This window comes from Neoarius graeffei, chromosome 26, assembly GCF_027579695.1.
Source record: "Neoarius graeffei isolate fNeoGra1 chromosome 26, fNeoGra1.pri, whole genome shotgun sequence".
NCBI classification, from domain to species: Eukaryota; Metazoa; Chordata; class Actinopteri; order Siluriformes; family Ariidae; genus Neoarius; species Neoarius graeffei.
The window spans coordinates 43,992,445-44,008,894 of record NC_083594.1 but is presented as its reverse complement, the minus strand read 5'-3'; the positions used below and the strand labels follow the sequence as shown (position 1 = coordinate 44,008,894).

The following is a 16,450-nucleotide window of genomic DNA, read 5'->3' as shown; positions in this document are numbered from 1 at the left end:
GAGGAAGAAACCTCGAGAGGAACCAGACTCAAAAGGGAACCCATCCTCATTTGGGCAACAACAGACATAACATTAACAGTTTTAACATGAAGTCAGTTTCGTTGATGTTATAAACTCTTCATTGATGGAAACTTGAGTGCAAAACTGTTCATGACAACTGAAGAAGAAGAAACCTTTATTTGTCAGATGTACACTTCAGGCACAGTGAAATTCATCCTCTGCATTTAACCCATTTGAAGCAGTGAACACACACACACCCAGAGCAGTGGGCAGCCACACTAGAGCGCCCGGGGAGCAGTCAGGGGTTAGGTACCTTGCTCAAGGGCACTTCAGCCCAAGGCTGCCCCACGTTGACCTAACCGCATGTCTTTGGGGGAAACCGGAGCACCTGGAGGAAATCCATGCAGACACGGCGAGAACATGCAAACTCCACACAGAAAGGCCCTCGCCGGCCGCGAACCCGGAACCTTCTTGCTGTGAGGCGACCGTGCTAACCACTACATCACCGTGCCGCCAATTTAGAGAGCATATCAGATATTAAACTGACAAGAACAGATACTACACTTGATCTTAGCCAAAAGGCGAAGAACTGCAGTCCTAAAGTTAGCAAGTCAACTGTAGTCCTCAGCCATAAAAGCATTACTGTAAGTGTTCAGCGCGTCTTCCAGGTGTGACTTTCAACTGTCCACATGGGGAAATATATATGCACCCTCCACAGGAGCGATGCGATGAGACTCCAACCAGACACAGGGCACCAGGATGGATCAGGCAGGTCTGAGGAGCAGAAGAGGTCAGCATCTCGATCCCAAGATTGACATGTAACTCAGAGGGACAGATTTTTTTTTTTTTTTTTGGGGGGGGGGGGGGGGGGGGGTCTTCACTGAAAGAGATCACCTCAGTACTGTAACTTGCTGCTGCTGCTATCATGAAGACTCCATTTTTTTTGTACCTTTAGTCAGAGTTGGACAGTAACAAAGTAAATTTCCTTGAGTACGGTATAAGTACACTTTTTGAGCATCTGTACTTTACTTAAGTTTTTTTTTTGGAAACTTCTGACTTTAACTTGACTACATTTGACAGACAAATATCGTACTTTTCACTCCACTACATTTCTATCGAGGTCCTTGTTACTATAAAGCAGCTCTGAAAATGGATATTTTTTCTTTTCTTTTCTAAAACATGATTTTTTTTTCCCCCGCAGGTGACACTGAAGCAGCTTATCAGTAATCACTAGGGTCACGTCATGTCCATAGACTGGATAAAAATTATTTGAATACAATCAGTTGATAGCAGAATGGACGATATACATATCGAAAGGACGTGGTTCTTCTGAGGAATGCACACACTCATGGCTCAGGAACCCATGGTTCAGTTTTCTGAAAGGAATAAAGTTTCGTTTCTTTTAAATGTTTGCTTTGTTTGCATAAAACAAGCCACATCACGGCCTACAAAAACTCGCTGTCCAACCTGCGGAAGCATATTGAGTTATATGAACTTTTTATTCCAAGAGAAAGCTTGCAATGAAGTTGTCTGTGCTTTTAGAGCTAGCGATAATGTTGCAATAGCTATGCAGTCTGGTTCGTCAAATTACTTTCTATGGATTTGCCTGCCAAGTTGCCATAGCTTTGTCCACAGCTAACATTAACACATAGCTAGTTAACTTGGGGGTAGCACGGTGGTGTAGTGGTTAGTACTGTCACCTCACAGCAAGAAGGTTCTGGGTTCGAGCCCAGCGGCCGACGAGGGCCTTTCTGTGTGGAGTTTGCATGGTTTCCTCCGGGTGCTCCGGTTTTCCCCAAAGACATGCAGGTTAGGCTAATCGGTGGCTCTAAATTGACCATAGGTGTGAAAGTGAGTGTGAATGGTTGTCTGTGTCTATGTGTCAGCCCTGTGATGACCTGGCGACTGGTCCAGGGTGTACCCTGCCTTTCGCTCATAGTCAGCTGGGATAGGCTCCAGCTTGCCTGAGACCCTGTAGGACAGGATAAGCGGCTACAGATAATGGATGGATAGTTAACTTGGACACTGTTAGTTACCATATAAAAACAGAGTTATGCCAACATGAATAATGTTAACTTATCTGAAGTCCTTTCAGAAATCTTTTAGCATAAGCTTGCCAAATAAATAAAATGTAGAAATCTTTCTTTTCTAGTAGCGTTAGCTACACAATATGATTCTGAGTTTGAAAAGAGTTTGCTAGCATGTCAGGTGGAGCGTCACTGACTAGTTAGCTTAACATTAACCCACCATGATGCACAGCATGCGTTCATTTTGTGAATGCACAAAATAATCCAGTAATTTAGAAAATAATCTAAATTCATATATTTATAAACAGGCTTGTATTACTCAAGTCCAGGACTCAGACCCGAGTCCAAATCATGCTCTAATTTTAAGGACTTATGACTTGACTTGGACTTGAGCGCTGATGACTCAGACTTGGACTCAGACTCGTGCATTAACTGCATTCAAACTCGTAAATTGGAGATGAGGACTCGGATTTTTTTCTTTATTTTTTTGTAACATACCATAATAATTTATCATAAGATATTAATATCTACATTAATTTTTATACTAATTTCATGCAAGAGAATGCACATTCACCTGTTCATATGTCATGTTCAGGAACAAACTAACATTAATGGCGCTAAAATGCCTGGAGAGAACGCCCCTAGGATTGTCCGCTTTGCTTATACAGACTTCTCGTGCAGTGGGAAAAAATGCACTGCTATGTGTTCCATATGTAGAAGAACTATCGAGGAGACGACGGGGACGACCTCGAACTTCAATCATCATTTGGCTAGACTCCACCCAGAGAAGGAAGTGACCCGCTATATTTGTTGCTCTGTTGATAGCGTGGTTTGCTTGCTGAGCGATGAACTAGCTAGTGTTAACCCTTTCTCATGTTATTTGCCCTGTTGATAGTGGGCGGGGCTTGCTGAGCGATGAACAAGCTTTTTATCTGTAGCCTGTTGACTAAAATGGGGCAGTCGAGCAGTAATGTTAGTCCAACATAGTAGCAGAGATGCTTTCACATAAAGGCAGCAACAGCCACCGTTCAAATGGTGCGGTTAGAGTCTTGTTCTCAAACTCAACTCGGATTAATAGTGGACTCGACTCGAAATTTTCTTTAATGACTTGGACTTGACTCAGACTTGAACACTGGGGACTCGAGACTGGACTCAGACTCGAGGTTTAGTGTCTCGACTACAACACTATCGATAAATAAGTCAGCAGTGTGGTGACGAGCGATGATGAGTAGCATTACCACCTCACAGCTCCAAGGCCCCCTGTTCGATCCTGACTTCAGTTTACTCTCTGTGTTGAACTTCTTTGCATGTTCTCCCTATGTCTCTGTGTGTGTGTGTGTGTTTCCTCAGGATTCTCCAGTTCATCCCACTTCCCAAAAACATGCCAGTAGGTGGACTGGCTCTGATAAATTGCCCGTATATGTGTGCATGGTATCCTGGAATGAACTAGCTTCCCATCCAGGGTATATTCCCAGATCCACTGTGACCCTGAGCAGGGTACGTGGCAACTCAAAGTAAGTGAGTATAAACAGGTCTGTTCTCTAATTACTATAAAATTCATGGGAAGTGAAAACAGGAAGTTCTTTGGGATGATGTACTTGAGAGGGTAGACAATTGATGAAGTGTAAAAAAAATTCATCATTCTCGCTTCACTAAAGTCAGACTCAGAGCCCTCTGCAATTATTGGCCCCCCTTGTAAAGATTAATAAAAAGGGTTAGAGAAAAATCCATCCTTTGGTGAAGTCGCTTCATCTCACACTGAAAAAATGAGAAAAATCCAACATTTAACTGAAATAAATTTATTCAGAGAAAACCAAATCCCTCATCAAGAAATAATTATTTTCAAGAAAAACACATGTGCCATTATTATTGACAGCCCTGCATTTAACCTTGTATGGTATGCATTATGATCACAATGGGTAAAAAAAAATTTGTAATGTTGCCTGAAGGGAACACCACAGTATAGAGGGTTAAAACTTTGTACACCCCCCATTTGCCAGTAAAAGAGCACTGAGTCTCTCCTATAACATTTTATAAGGTTGGAGAAAACAGAGCAGGGCATCTGAGACACCTTTATTGAGTATATATAGTAAATTTTTCCTCCTTAAAACTTTTCTGATGTCCTATATACTATCTAATATATTCATGGAGTTGAGTTATTATTATTATTAGGCTATATCTCAGTGTTTGATGTTCACTATTGGACTTCGCTTTTGTTGGATATCAAGTCATTTCCCATGACCTTAGGTATCCAGCACCTTTCTTATGATCCTTGGTGATCCCAAAAGACAAGCTTTCTGCATCGTGCTAAACTTCGTGCTCAACTCAGTTTTCTTCAGCCAACCTGAGAAGTTTGTACTCACTGTGCCAAGTACCCCTGGAATAATTGCAATGCCAAATTCTCTTTATTTCACGCTTCAGCTCATTATATTCTTGGAGCTTTTCTTTTTCTTTGTTTTTTAGCTGTGTATCAAAAGGGCAGGCGGCATCTTTGGTAGCACAGATGTTCCTTTCTTTTTCCACCACTACAACATCTGGTCTAGAGTGTCTGAAAACTTTGTCCATCTGAATTTTGGCATCCCAAAGTAACTTCACTTTTTCATTTTCCAGGACTCCTTCAGCTTGATGTTCATACCACTTTTCACTGAATGGGAGACCAGATTCTGACATAATTTCCAATGTAACACTTACGCTACCTTTTCGTATCTCCATTTCTTGTACTTGGTTTGTGCCATCACTTTGCATTTTGCTAATATATTATCCATCCATCCATCCATCCATCCATCCATCCATCCATCCATCCATCCATTATCTGTAGCTGCTTATCCTGTCCTACAGGGTCGCAGGCAAGCTGGAGCCTATCCCAGCTGACTATGAACGAGAGGCGGGGTACACCCTGGACAAGTTGCCAGGTCATCGCAGGGCTGACACATAGACACAGACAACCATTCACACTCACATTCACACCTACGGTCAATTTAGAGCCACCAATTAGCCTAACCTGCATGTCTTTGGACTGTGGGGGAAACCGGAGCACCCTGAGGAAACCCACACAGACAGCATGCAAACTCCACACAGAAAGGCCCTCGCCAGCCGCTGGGCTCAAACCCAGGACCTTCTTGCTGTGAGGCAACAGTGCTAACCACTACACCACCATGCTGCCCCTAATATATTATTATTATTATTATTATTATTATTATTATTATTATAGAGAGATTTTGGTCTTTAAGGAAATTTTGGAGCCCTGAACAGCCCTTTCAGAAAGATGTTAGGTGCTAGAAATAGGTATGAGTCTATGAACAGTCAGTGTAAGGTGTGAATAAGCTTATTTGTTACTGCACTATGCATCATGTTCTTGCTAGATTTTTATTCACACCTTCAGAGCTATCTTCAAGCAACGTGGTCTGAACAAATGGCATAAAAAGCAGTTGAGCATATCAATGCTTACACAGTTTATTATTTGCTTTCAAGGTTCTCCGTGTTCCTGAAGATTGAGAAATTATTAATTCATGATAAGAATATCCATCTTGTTTTTCCACTCAGTGGAAAATTGGTGTTTTGTTCCATTTCCTTGGGACCGTAATCGGTGTACTTATGCCATCCTAAGCCTTTTTGTCAGTCTTCTCCCTGTAAACCACAGTAATTGCCTCCTGCTCATCATGCCTTGAAATACTAATCTTCTTGGTAGGGCTGTAAAATTCAAGTCTGGTCTTGGACTTGAACTTCTTGGCATTTGTACTTGGACTTGTCTCTGTCTTGACCATTGATCTCACTGAATATGGTCTTGATCTTAACCAGTTTTGTATGTATTGTCTTTTGTTTTTACGTGCATGAGACTTAATTCCACAGAAACAATGTTTTATCATTGGTGTAATGCAACATTTGATGGATTTTGGTATCAGTTTTATTTGGATTGGGTTTTCACTTGGGTCTACCCCTTTAAGACTTGGTCTTGAATTGATCTTGGCTAGAACTGGTATTGGACTTGCTAATGGCAGTCTTGACTACCACTACAGCCGTATAAATTCTCAAGAGCACCAGAGCCTCCAGGCCTCATTGCTTGGTGAAGAGGTAGGTCTTTAGTCTTCATTTGAAGACAGCCAGTGATTCAGTTGTTCAGAAAGTTGGAGGAAGTTCATTCCACCATCTGTGTGCCAGGACAGAGAAAAGTATTGATGAATGTCTTCCTTGTACCCTGAAGAATGGTGGGTCCAGCTGAGCCATGCTAGAGGCTCAACAGGAATTTGGTGCAGAGTAGGGTTTGATGGTCTAGGTGGGGGTAGTGTTGTAATACTTGAGACCAGTCTTAGTCTCAAGACCACTTTTTGAAGGTCCCAGTCTTGTCTTGGAATTGATCACATTTTTACTCAGTCTTGTTCTTGGTCTCAGACATACAGTAGAGGACTCAGGATTTTATTTCAAGACCAGTCAAGACCACAATTGTGGGGATGTCACTAAATTGCCTATGCACTGTCTGGTTTATTTGTTAACATCCTGACTGTGATTGGATGTAAAACTTCCTGCTTCAACTGCAACCAATAACGTGACTCATTGCTAATTTGAAATTTTCATTCCTATTAACAGTCATCACCCCTCCTCGCCCCCTTTCACACCCACTGGTTTGGTCCTGGTCTTGACTTGGTCCTGCCCTGCCTTGGTCTTGATTTTGACTTGCCCTCAACCCCTCAAAGTTGTGGTCTTGTCTCGGTCTTAATACAGTCTGGTCTTGGTCATGACTTGGTCTCAGTTTAAGTGGTATTGACTACAACACTAGGTATGGGGTCCAGTTTTGGCTATGTAGGCAAGCATCTGTGTTTGAAATCTGATGTAAGCAGCTACAGGAAACCAGTGGAGGGAATACAGCAATAATGTGATGTGGGAAAACTCTCCTAGGTTGAACTCACTCAGAATCTTGTCTTAATATCTTACTGGCCCTCTGAGTCTGAGTATTTTATACGTTGGTGTTCCTTTTATACTCAAGCCAGCATGAGGTTCTGCTGTTTGATTAATGGCTTCAATTCACACTCTTATAACGTGATACATCAACAGAATAATTTCTCGGCTGTGGATATACTGTATCTCACTCATGGAGCTTTTCACAGGCGGCTAGTTTTCGAGTCCATTGCAGGACATGGAGCCTGCCTGGTAAACATTTTTCCAGCATACATAATAAGAATTTTGTCAATTTGATGAGAACAAGTCCTTGGTACTGATGGAGGACATCTTAACAAGTTTCGAGTCCATTGTCTGACTGGATGGACTGATTCTCGTAGCCAAAGACTGACCATAAAGTGTTGGTACCATTGTACAACACCATCTCCTACAACACTGGATTGTGTATCACCTCTAAATCTTTTGTGTCATCCCTGAACTGTGGCATGATTTATAGAGCTGTGCAGGACTATTGATCATTTCTTATCCTTTATAAGTCTTGGAATTAGTGCTTAAGCATAGCTTTTTGTCTTGCTCCCCATTGTTTTTATGAATTTGGATTGTTTATGATTGTGAGTAAATTTTTAATTTGTATGATAGCACTTTGCAAATGTTTTAAAAATGGATAAATGGGGAAAAATGGATTTGTTTACCATTTATTTTTTATGTGTGCCCAAAATTTGGGTAAGAGTTTCATTCTGTGATCATTTTAATTTGTCTAGTACTTAAGGGACTGATGGTGACTTTCTAAAGAATATTTTCTTACCCACAGCTCCAAATTATAAGTAAGGTGCTAAAACTGCCATTAACCACGAAGCACCAGACACTCCTGTCTTTAAATGACAATTATTTTTCTGGTTATTTATTTCCTGACATTGAAACCCGGGATTCTCAGTTGAAATTTATTAAAGGGAAGTGTGATGAGGAGATAATACAGTTTTCTTTAGTCTCACAATATTTTTGGAGTGTTATTGCAGGTCTCTGCCTTGAATATTATGTTTATTATCAGTCTAAGATTATCACTTTGCTCTGGTCTCCATCCATCCATCCATCCATCCATCCATCCATCCCTCGGTTGCAGCTGTATTTTAGAATGTATTTAAGACATCAAAACTACAAAATTGCATGTAGGGACTTATATAGTGACCAAAAAATGTTAGATAAATCAAAACTTTAACACTATTGAATATATTCTATCTATCTATCTATCTATCTATCTATCTATCTATCTATCTATCTATCTATCTATCTATCTATCTATCTATCTATCTGTCTATCTGTCTGTCTGTCTGTCTGTTGATCTATTTCTCTTGCCAATGTACCTTGCAAGACTTGCGGATGTCAAGAAATTCTGTAAAGTCAAGATGCTTTCAAAAATTATGAAATAAAAGTTTCTAAATAGCTAAAACAAAGATTTGAAAAAGTCAAATATGAGAAAAATAAGAATAAAAATGAAATCAGTATTTGTTGTGACCATATGATGTCTCTGCGATGCATTTTTAAAAAGACATCTGCTGATAGGTGGTTCTAAGCACCTTAGATGACTTGCTTTAGGTTTAGTTTTTCTTTTCTTTTTTTGACATTCTCACTTGCTTTAATTCTCTTTCAGTTCCAGGCAGTCTTGATTTAAAAAAAAATCTATTAATTTTATTACTTATTATTCTATCCACATTCAGTGGATATGAGCAATCGCGTGCTCTGATTGGCTACTTTACTACTAAGCTATCAGCTCATATACCATGAGTAGAGAAAAACAAAATGGTGGAACGTGTTGCTGAACCAACTGAGGACGAAATAAAAACTCTATTTGAAAATAAAACCCCCAAAATACAAAAAAAAGCAACAAAATATAGAATGAAAGTATTTGATGGGAAGAACATATCTTTGTTATTTTTCAAGAATTATTATTATTATTATTATTATTATTATTATTATTATTATTATTATAGCATTTTTCACAAATTGCTCCTGTCATTTCGCCGGTTTGTTTACATTCTAAGCGGAAATGATTTTGTTGGACGTTTGTATAAAGTTTTTATTTATCGCATTTGCAAAAAATAAAAATAAAAATGCCCTGTTTCTCAAAATCCAGTGAATGTGGATAGAATAAAATGGCTATTCCACTCAATCTCATCGTACATGGCTTATAGCCGCTATCAGCTCAGGTACGACTCGATTTCATGGAATAACTGTTAAATATTTTATTACTTTTTAATTGCAAAATTTTCCCATAGCATTAAAGTTGTATGAAACATACACACACACAGTGTGTATATATATATATATATATATATATATATATATATATATATATATATATATATATATATATATAAATTGTCTGCATATTAAAATTATATAAATATAAAGTGCGCTCTTCTGTCCTGACACATTAATGAATATCTATACCTCGTATTATACAATATAAAATAGTAGAGTATAGTAATATCTTAAGATAGGACTTTAAAATAAAATTTAAATTAAATGTCGACTAAAGTTACTAAATAAAACCATAAAGACAGTAAATGGGATTCACAATCTAAGGTTGCATGATAACAGTATTTAGACACTAGGAGGCGCTGTAATGTAATGTTATGAACTGCAGCAGGAGGACACTCCACCACTTCCTCCCTCCCTCCCTCCCTCCACCCAGGAATCATAGTCCTATAATAAGACCGAGCCCTAATTCAGTGATCATTCAGAGGACAAGAGTGCAGCTGCCTATTATGCACCAGGCTTGTTAACACAGACCATTGGGCTTGGAGTTTTGTATGGTCTAATTACATTACATCCACCCATAATCATTTATTTCTGATTGCAAAGAATGACATTGTCAGATTAAGCAAGGGGTGGAGCTGGTACCATTATGAAGAAAAGAAAGAAGCTATAACACTGAGATTTAGAGGGAACTTATTCCGCATGCATTGCCACCATCACCTGTCCAGCTATGCATAATTCTTTAATAATTCATGATTAAAATGTATGAATGAATGCCAGTGTGACAATGGAACAATACAGTGTGCCCTGAAGAAATCAATGAGGTGCTCATCTGCTCAATTCAACTGTCCTGCTGCCTTTGTTCAACCCAGGGTCAAGTGATTGACGGGAATTGCCATCTGCTGCTGCGTAGAGTGTGCGATTTTGCCTAGTTGACATGCAAAATGTCATTTAGGGTTGTACATTAACCACTAAGTGGCTAAGCAGCACATTTTGAATATATTGAGTCAAATAATGTGTTAGCATGTTAGTATTTGAGTCCTGTGCTTACAGCTTCTGGACGAAATGTTCATCTTTGGTGATTCATCCAAAACATTATTTCATAGAACTGAAAACCAGTCTTTGTTGCAAAGCCACATTTTTTACCTGATAAGACTGTAATAAGCTAATTTTTTTCTAGGAATGGCTGATCAGGCAGCATGGTTGTGCAGTGAGTCGCATCTCTGTTCAGTTCTAAGCTAACATTCTCCAGGTGTCTGCATGGGTTTCTCTGGGTTCTTGGGTTTACTTCTACTTCCAATAAACATGCTAGAGAGTGAACTGGCTGTGCTACATTGTGTGAATGTATGCTGTATGATGGACTGGTGTCCCATTCGTTCTGTATTCCTGCCTTGTGCTCAGTGTTCCAGGGATAGACTCTGGATCCATTGCGACCCTGACCAGGATAAATTGGTGACTGAAGTTCAATGAATGAATGGCTGACTGAGCTAGCTAAACCAAAGCATCTGATGTAAAAACATAATTTGATTGTCTGCGGGCGGCACGGTAGTGTAGTGGTTAGCGCTGTCGCCTCACAGCAAGAAGGTCCGGGTTCGAGCCCCGTGGCCGGCGAGGGCCTTTCTGTGCAGAGTTTGCATGTTCTCCCCGTGTCCGCGTGGGTTTCCTCCGGGTGCTCCGGTTTCCCCCACAGTCCAAAGACATGCAGGTTAGGTTAACTGGTGACTCTAAATTGACCGTAGGTGTGAGTGTGAATGGTTGTCTGTGTCTATGTGTCAGCCCTGTGATGACCTGGCGACTTGTCCAGGGTGTACCCCGCCTTTCGCCCGTAGTCAGCTGGGATAGGCTCCAGCTTGCCTGCGACCCTGTAGAAGGATAAAGCGGCTAGAGATGATGAGATGAGATGATTGTCTGCTTTGCGACTATAGTCGATAGCCATCCTACGTACTAGGACAGTAGTCAAGTCCAAGACCAAGACTAGCCAATATTGAGTCAAGCTTAAGTCCAAATAAAAGTGAGATCAAGTGAATATTGAGACTGACAGCCACCAAATCCTCAACGAGGGGGCATCATTTGTGCATTGCTCCAATGATTCGACTATATTTTCTAGTAGAAGATATTATTTCTTGTCAAACGTTGTGCATATGCCAAGAAAAGACAACACAAAAATTTATTTATACTCTCAGACAAAATCAATGCCAAAGGCTGAGACAAGCCTAAGTACAAAGCCAGTAAGTCTGAGACAAGTCCAAGTCATTACAGAAAACATCTTGAGACCAGATTCAAGTCCTAACTAGGAAAGACCTCCTCCAGCTCAGCCAGACCACATACATCATCAGTGAAATACAGCATAGACAATGTCAATGGCTAGGACATGTGCTGAGGATGCCAAATATTGCTGGGGTTGCACTGCGATGGACCCCACAAGGCAAGAGACCAAGGGGTAGGCCAAGGAACACCCAGTGAAGGACAGTTGAAGCAGAACTTAAGCAAATTGAGATCACCTGGAGTGATGCTGAGACCAAGGCAAAAGACCGTGCTGGATGGAGGGATCTTGTGGAGACCTTATGCTCGAGTGTGAAGAGGATAAGTAAGTAAGTCAGTCCTAACTAGGACTTCCTTCACCTCTTATCTCTAGTTGTGCATCCTAATTTCAGCTACTTTTTGGACTATATTCTACTTCATTTGTCTCCCAAATGTAACAATAATAATAATAATGCATTTTATTTATAGGTGCCTTCCAAGGCACTCAAGGACACCTTACAATACACAATAAAATTGTAAAAGTCATGAAACACTGAGAATAGGCAAGTTTGAAAAGGTATGTCTGAAGGCAGGATTTAAAGTTTGGAAGAGAATCCATATTACAAATGTCATGAGGGAAAGAGTTCCAGGGGTGAAAACCCTGTGGTTTTCAAATGAGCTGGAAGTGTAACGAGATTGATGGAAGAACAGGGTCTAAGAGTACGAGAAGGTGCGCAGACGTGAAGTGAGTCAGAGAGATACGGAGGTGCTCGGTTATAAAGTGCCTTAAAAGTGAGAAGCAGAATCTTGTAGTCAATATGGTATTTAACAGGAAGCCGGTGAAGCTGCTGGAGGACAGGAGTGATATGTTCTACTGAAGAAGTTCTAGTAACGATATGGGCAGCTGAATTCTGAACCAGATGAAGTTTATGAAGAAGGTTGTGAGGAAGACCAGAGAGGATAGAACTGCAGTAATCAATGTGGGATGTAACTAAGGCACGTATAAGAATAACAGGTGTAAGAGACGGATGTAATCGATTGATATTGCGTAGATGAAAATGTGCGGACCGAGTGATATTATTAATACATGCTTCAAAGTGAAGAGTACTGTCAAGGATGACGCCCAAACTCTTAACCTGAAAAGAAGGAGAAACTATGACATTATCAACAGTCAGAGAAAAGCTGTTCAGTTTGGCCAAAATTACAATCATGGAGAGCAAATGTTCATCTCTCAGCCTGCTTTGAAATAAAACATGTATCTGGGGACCTTTCTGCCAGTTCTTCTCTTCAATTCCTGAATTTGTTCACCATAACATGTTGGGATCGAATGATCTCCAACAGTGATCTAGTTTATATAACAGTATGCCAACAGAACGTAATCTGATTTGTGAGTGTTTTAGCCATTTAAACTTGTTAGATGGTCAAATTCTGCACACATATCATACAGTAACTGAGACAAGGCATGTAATCAGGTTACTGTTAAGCAACAATTCAATTTTTGTGCCTCTAGTGGCTTCATCTTCCATCACCAAGAGCTCAAAGACCCGTTTATTTATTATAATGAGAAGTGTATTTAAAAAAAAAAGAGCATTTTAGTGTCAACAAATTGTAATTATTTGATCCATTTGCTCTTTGAGCTGTATTCACTGACACCCAGTAATGGAGCAGAACAAACTTGAATTGTTTGTGCTACAGATATTTACAGTGGTGCTTGAAAGTTTGTGAACCCTTTGAAATGTTCTATATTTCTGCATAAATATGATCTAAAACATCATCAGATTTTCACACAAGTCCTAAAAGTAGATAAAGAGAACCCAGTTAAACAAATGAGACAAAAATATTATATTTGGTCATTTATTTATTGAGGGAAATGATCCAATATTACATATCTGTGAGTGGCAAAAGTATGTGAACCTTTGCTTTCAGTATCTGGTGTGACCCCCTTGTGCAGCAATAACTGCAACTAAACGTTTCCGGTAACTGTTGATCAGTCCTGCACACCGGCTTGGAGGAATTTTAGCCCGTTCCTCCGTACAGAACAGCTTCAACTCTGGGATGTTGGTGGGTTTCCTCACATGAACTGCTCGCTTCAGGTCCTTCCACAACATTTCCATTAGATTAAGGTCAGGACTTTGACTTGGCCATTCCAAAACATTAACTTTATTCTTCTTTAACCATTCTTTGGTGGAATGACTTGTGTGCTTAGGGTCGTTGTTTTGCTGCATGACCCACCTTATCTTGAGATTCAGTTCATGGACAGATGTCCTGACATTTTCCTTTAGAATTCACTGGTATAATTCAGAATTCATTGTTCTATCAACGACGGCAAGCCGTCCTGGCCCAGATGCAGCAAAACAGGCCCAAACCATGATACTACCACCACCATGTTTCAGAGATGGGATAAGGTTCTTATGCTGGAATGCAGTGCTTTCTTTTCTCCAAATATAACGCTTCTCATTTAAACCAAAATGTTTTATTTTGGTCTCATCCGTCCACAAAATATTTTTCCAATAGCCTTCTGGCTTCTCCACGTGATCTTTAGCAAACTGCAGACGAACAGCAGTGTTCTTTTTGGAGAGCAGTGGCTTTCCCCTTGCAACCCTGCCATGCACACCATTGTTGTTCAGTGTTCTCCTGATGGTGGACTCATGAACATTAACATTAGCCAATGTGAGAGAGGCCTTCAGTTGCTTAGAAGTTACCCTGGGGTCCTTTGTGACCTCGCCGACTATTACACACCTTGCTCTTGGAGGGATCTTTGTCGGTCGACCACTCCTGGGGAGGGTAACGATGTTCTTGAATTTCCCCCATTTGTACAAAATCTGTCTGACTGTGGATTGGTGGAGTCCAAACTCTTTAGAGATGGTTTTGTAACCTTTTCCAGCCTGATGAGTGTCATCGCGTTTTCTGAGGTCCTCAGAAATCTCCTTTGTTCGTGCCATGATACACTTCCGCAAACGTGTTGTGAAGATCAGACTTTGATAGATCCCCGTTCTTTAAATAAAACAGGGTGCCCACTCACACCTGATTGTCATCCCATTGATTGAAAACACCTGACTCTAATTTCACCTTCAAATTAACTGCTAATCCTAGAGGTTCACATACTTTTGCCACTCACAGATATGTAATATTGGATCATTTTCCTCAATAAATAAATGACCAAGTATAATATTTTTGTCTCATTTGTTTAACTGGGTTCCCTTTATCTACTTTTAGGACTTGTGTGAAAATCTGATGATGTTTTAGGCCATATTTATGCAGAAATATAGAAAATTCTAAACGGTTCACAAACTTTCAAGCACCACTGTATAGACTGAGAGTTAGACTTAGTAATTCATATGTTCAGTGATGAGTTTTGCCCTTTGCGAGAAGCAGATGCTCATCTTGTGATGTCCTTTGCCTGAGGTGGGAAGGAGAGCTGCTTGTTGACACTATCCTACATTGGGGACATCCTGAATGATCTAGCAAACAAAAGGCTTTTTATAGTGTCTTTCTGAAAATCTTGAGTATATGCAAGAAATTCACATATGGTTTGATGATCCGAATCATGCAAATCATATGCTACTGCCGCCTCCACAATTTAGTGATTTTGTTTAATATCATAGGTGTGACGATATCTTCTCCATAACCATGACCGCCTTAACCCATCAGTGACTTTTGAGATTCATTGTATATCATGTTAATGGTGAACAATGTAAAAGCAGCGCTTGTCTTTCATGCCACACACAGTTCTACCAACAAATCCCCCCTGGCTGGGGGAACACTGGCCTTTTCCCGTCCATTGCACATCAGCTCCTGTAGTCTTTAATGGTCCAGCGAGAGTCCAGTAGATGTCTGTTCTGCTCACTGGTGCGGAGCTAGCAAAACTCCCCAGCTGATCCTCTGTGACCCTGTGATCCCTCCCCTTCCATATGGGCCATCGTTGTTCCTCGTGTGGCATTAACCTAGTTCAATAAGCATATGAGCTCTACCCCACCCCCAGTGTCCACTATACACACACCAGGGGCTCTCAAGGACCACAAGAAAACACCAATAAACCCCACCATGGATTCGTACTCTATGCAGGCCAAGGAGCTCTTTTGATACCGAGTTGTAGAGCAAATATTAACACTGATTCAAAACACACTGAATCTTGTAATGTTTACCATGAGGTCATTGAGAAGAGCAGGTCTGAGTTGAGTAACCTCAAAGAGCACTGGCAGTTTTGTAGATGTCCACCAATTTAGATGAAATATGGTGTTATTATAAACCTAGAAGTCCCAAGTTTCCCTGCGCAGATGGTAGTGTGTATGTAGGGTATGTATCTGTGCTTACAGTGGTACTTGAAAGTTTGTGAACCCTTTAGACTTTTCTATATTTCTGCATAAATATGACCTAAAACATCATCAGATTTTCACACAAGTCCTAAAAGTAGATAAAGAGAACCCAGTTAATCAAATGAGACAAAAATATTATACTTGGTCATTTATTTATTGAGGAAAATGATCCAATATTACATATCTGTGAGTGGCAAAAGTATGTGAACCTTTTCTTTCAGTATCTTGTGTGACCCCCTTGTGTAGTGATAACTGCAACTAAACGTTTCCAGTAACTGTTGATCAGTCCTGCACACCGGCTTGGAGGAATTTAGCCCATTCCTCTGTACAGAACAGCTTCAGCTCTAGGATGTTGGTGGGTTTCCTCGCATGAACTGCTCGCTTCAGGTCCTTCCACAACATTTCGATTGGATTAAGGTCAGGACTTTGACTTGGCCATTCCAAAACATTAACTTTATTCTTCTTCAACCATTCTTTGGTAGAATGACTTGTGTGCTTAGGGTCGTTGTCTTGCTGCATGATTCACCTTGTCTTGAGATTCAGTTCATGGACAGATGTCCTGACAATTTCCTTTAGAATTCACTGGTATAATTCAGAATTCATTGTTCCATCAATGATGGCAAGCCATCCTGGCCCAGATGCAGCAAAACAGGCCCAAACCATGATACTACCACCACCATGTTTCACAGATGGGATAAGGTTCTTATGCTGGAATGC

The 16,450-nt window shown here is 40.4% G+C and overlaps 1 pseudogene; it reads right to left on the bottom strand.

Annotated features, from left to right (window-relative positions):
- Window positions 1–509: 509 nt before the first annotated feature.
- LOC132874698 (U2 spliceosomal RNA) lies at window positions 510–588 on the bottom strand (annotated as a pseudogene).
- Window positions 589–16,450: the final 15,862 nt, after the last annotated feature.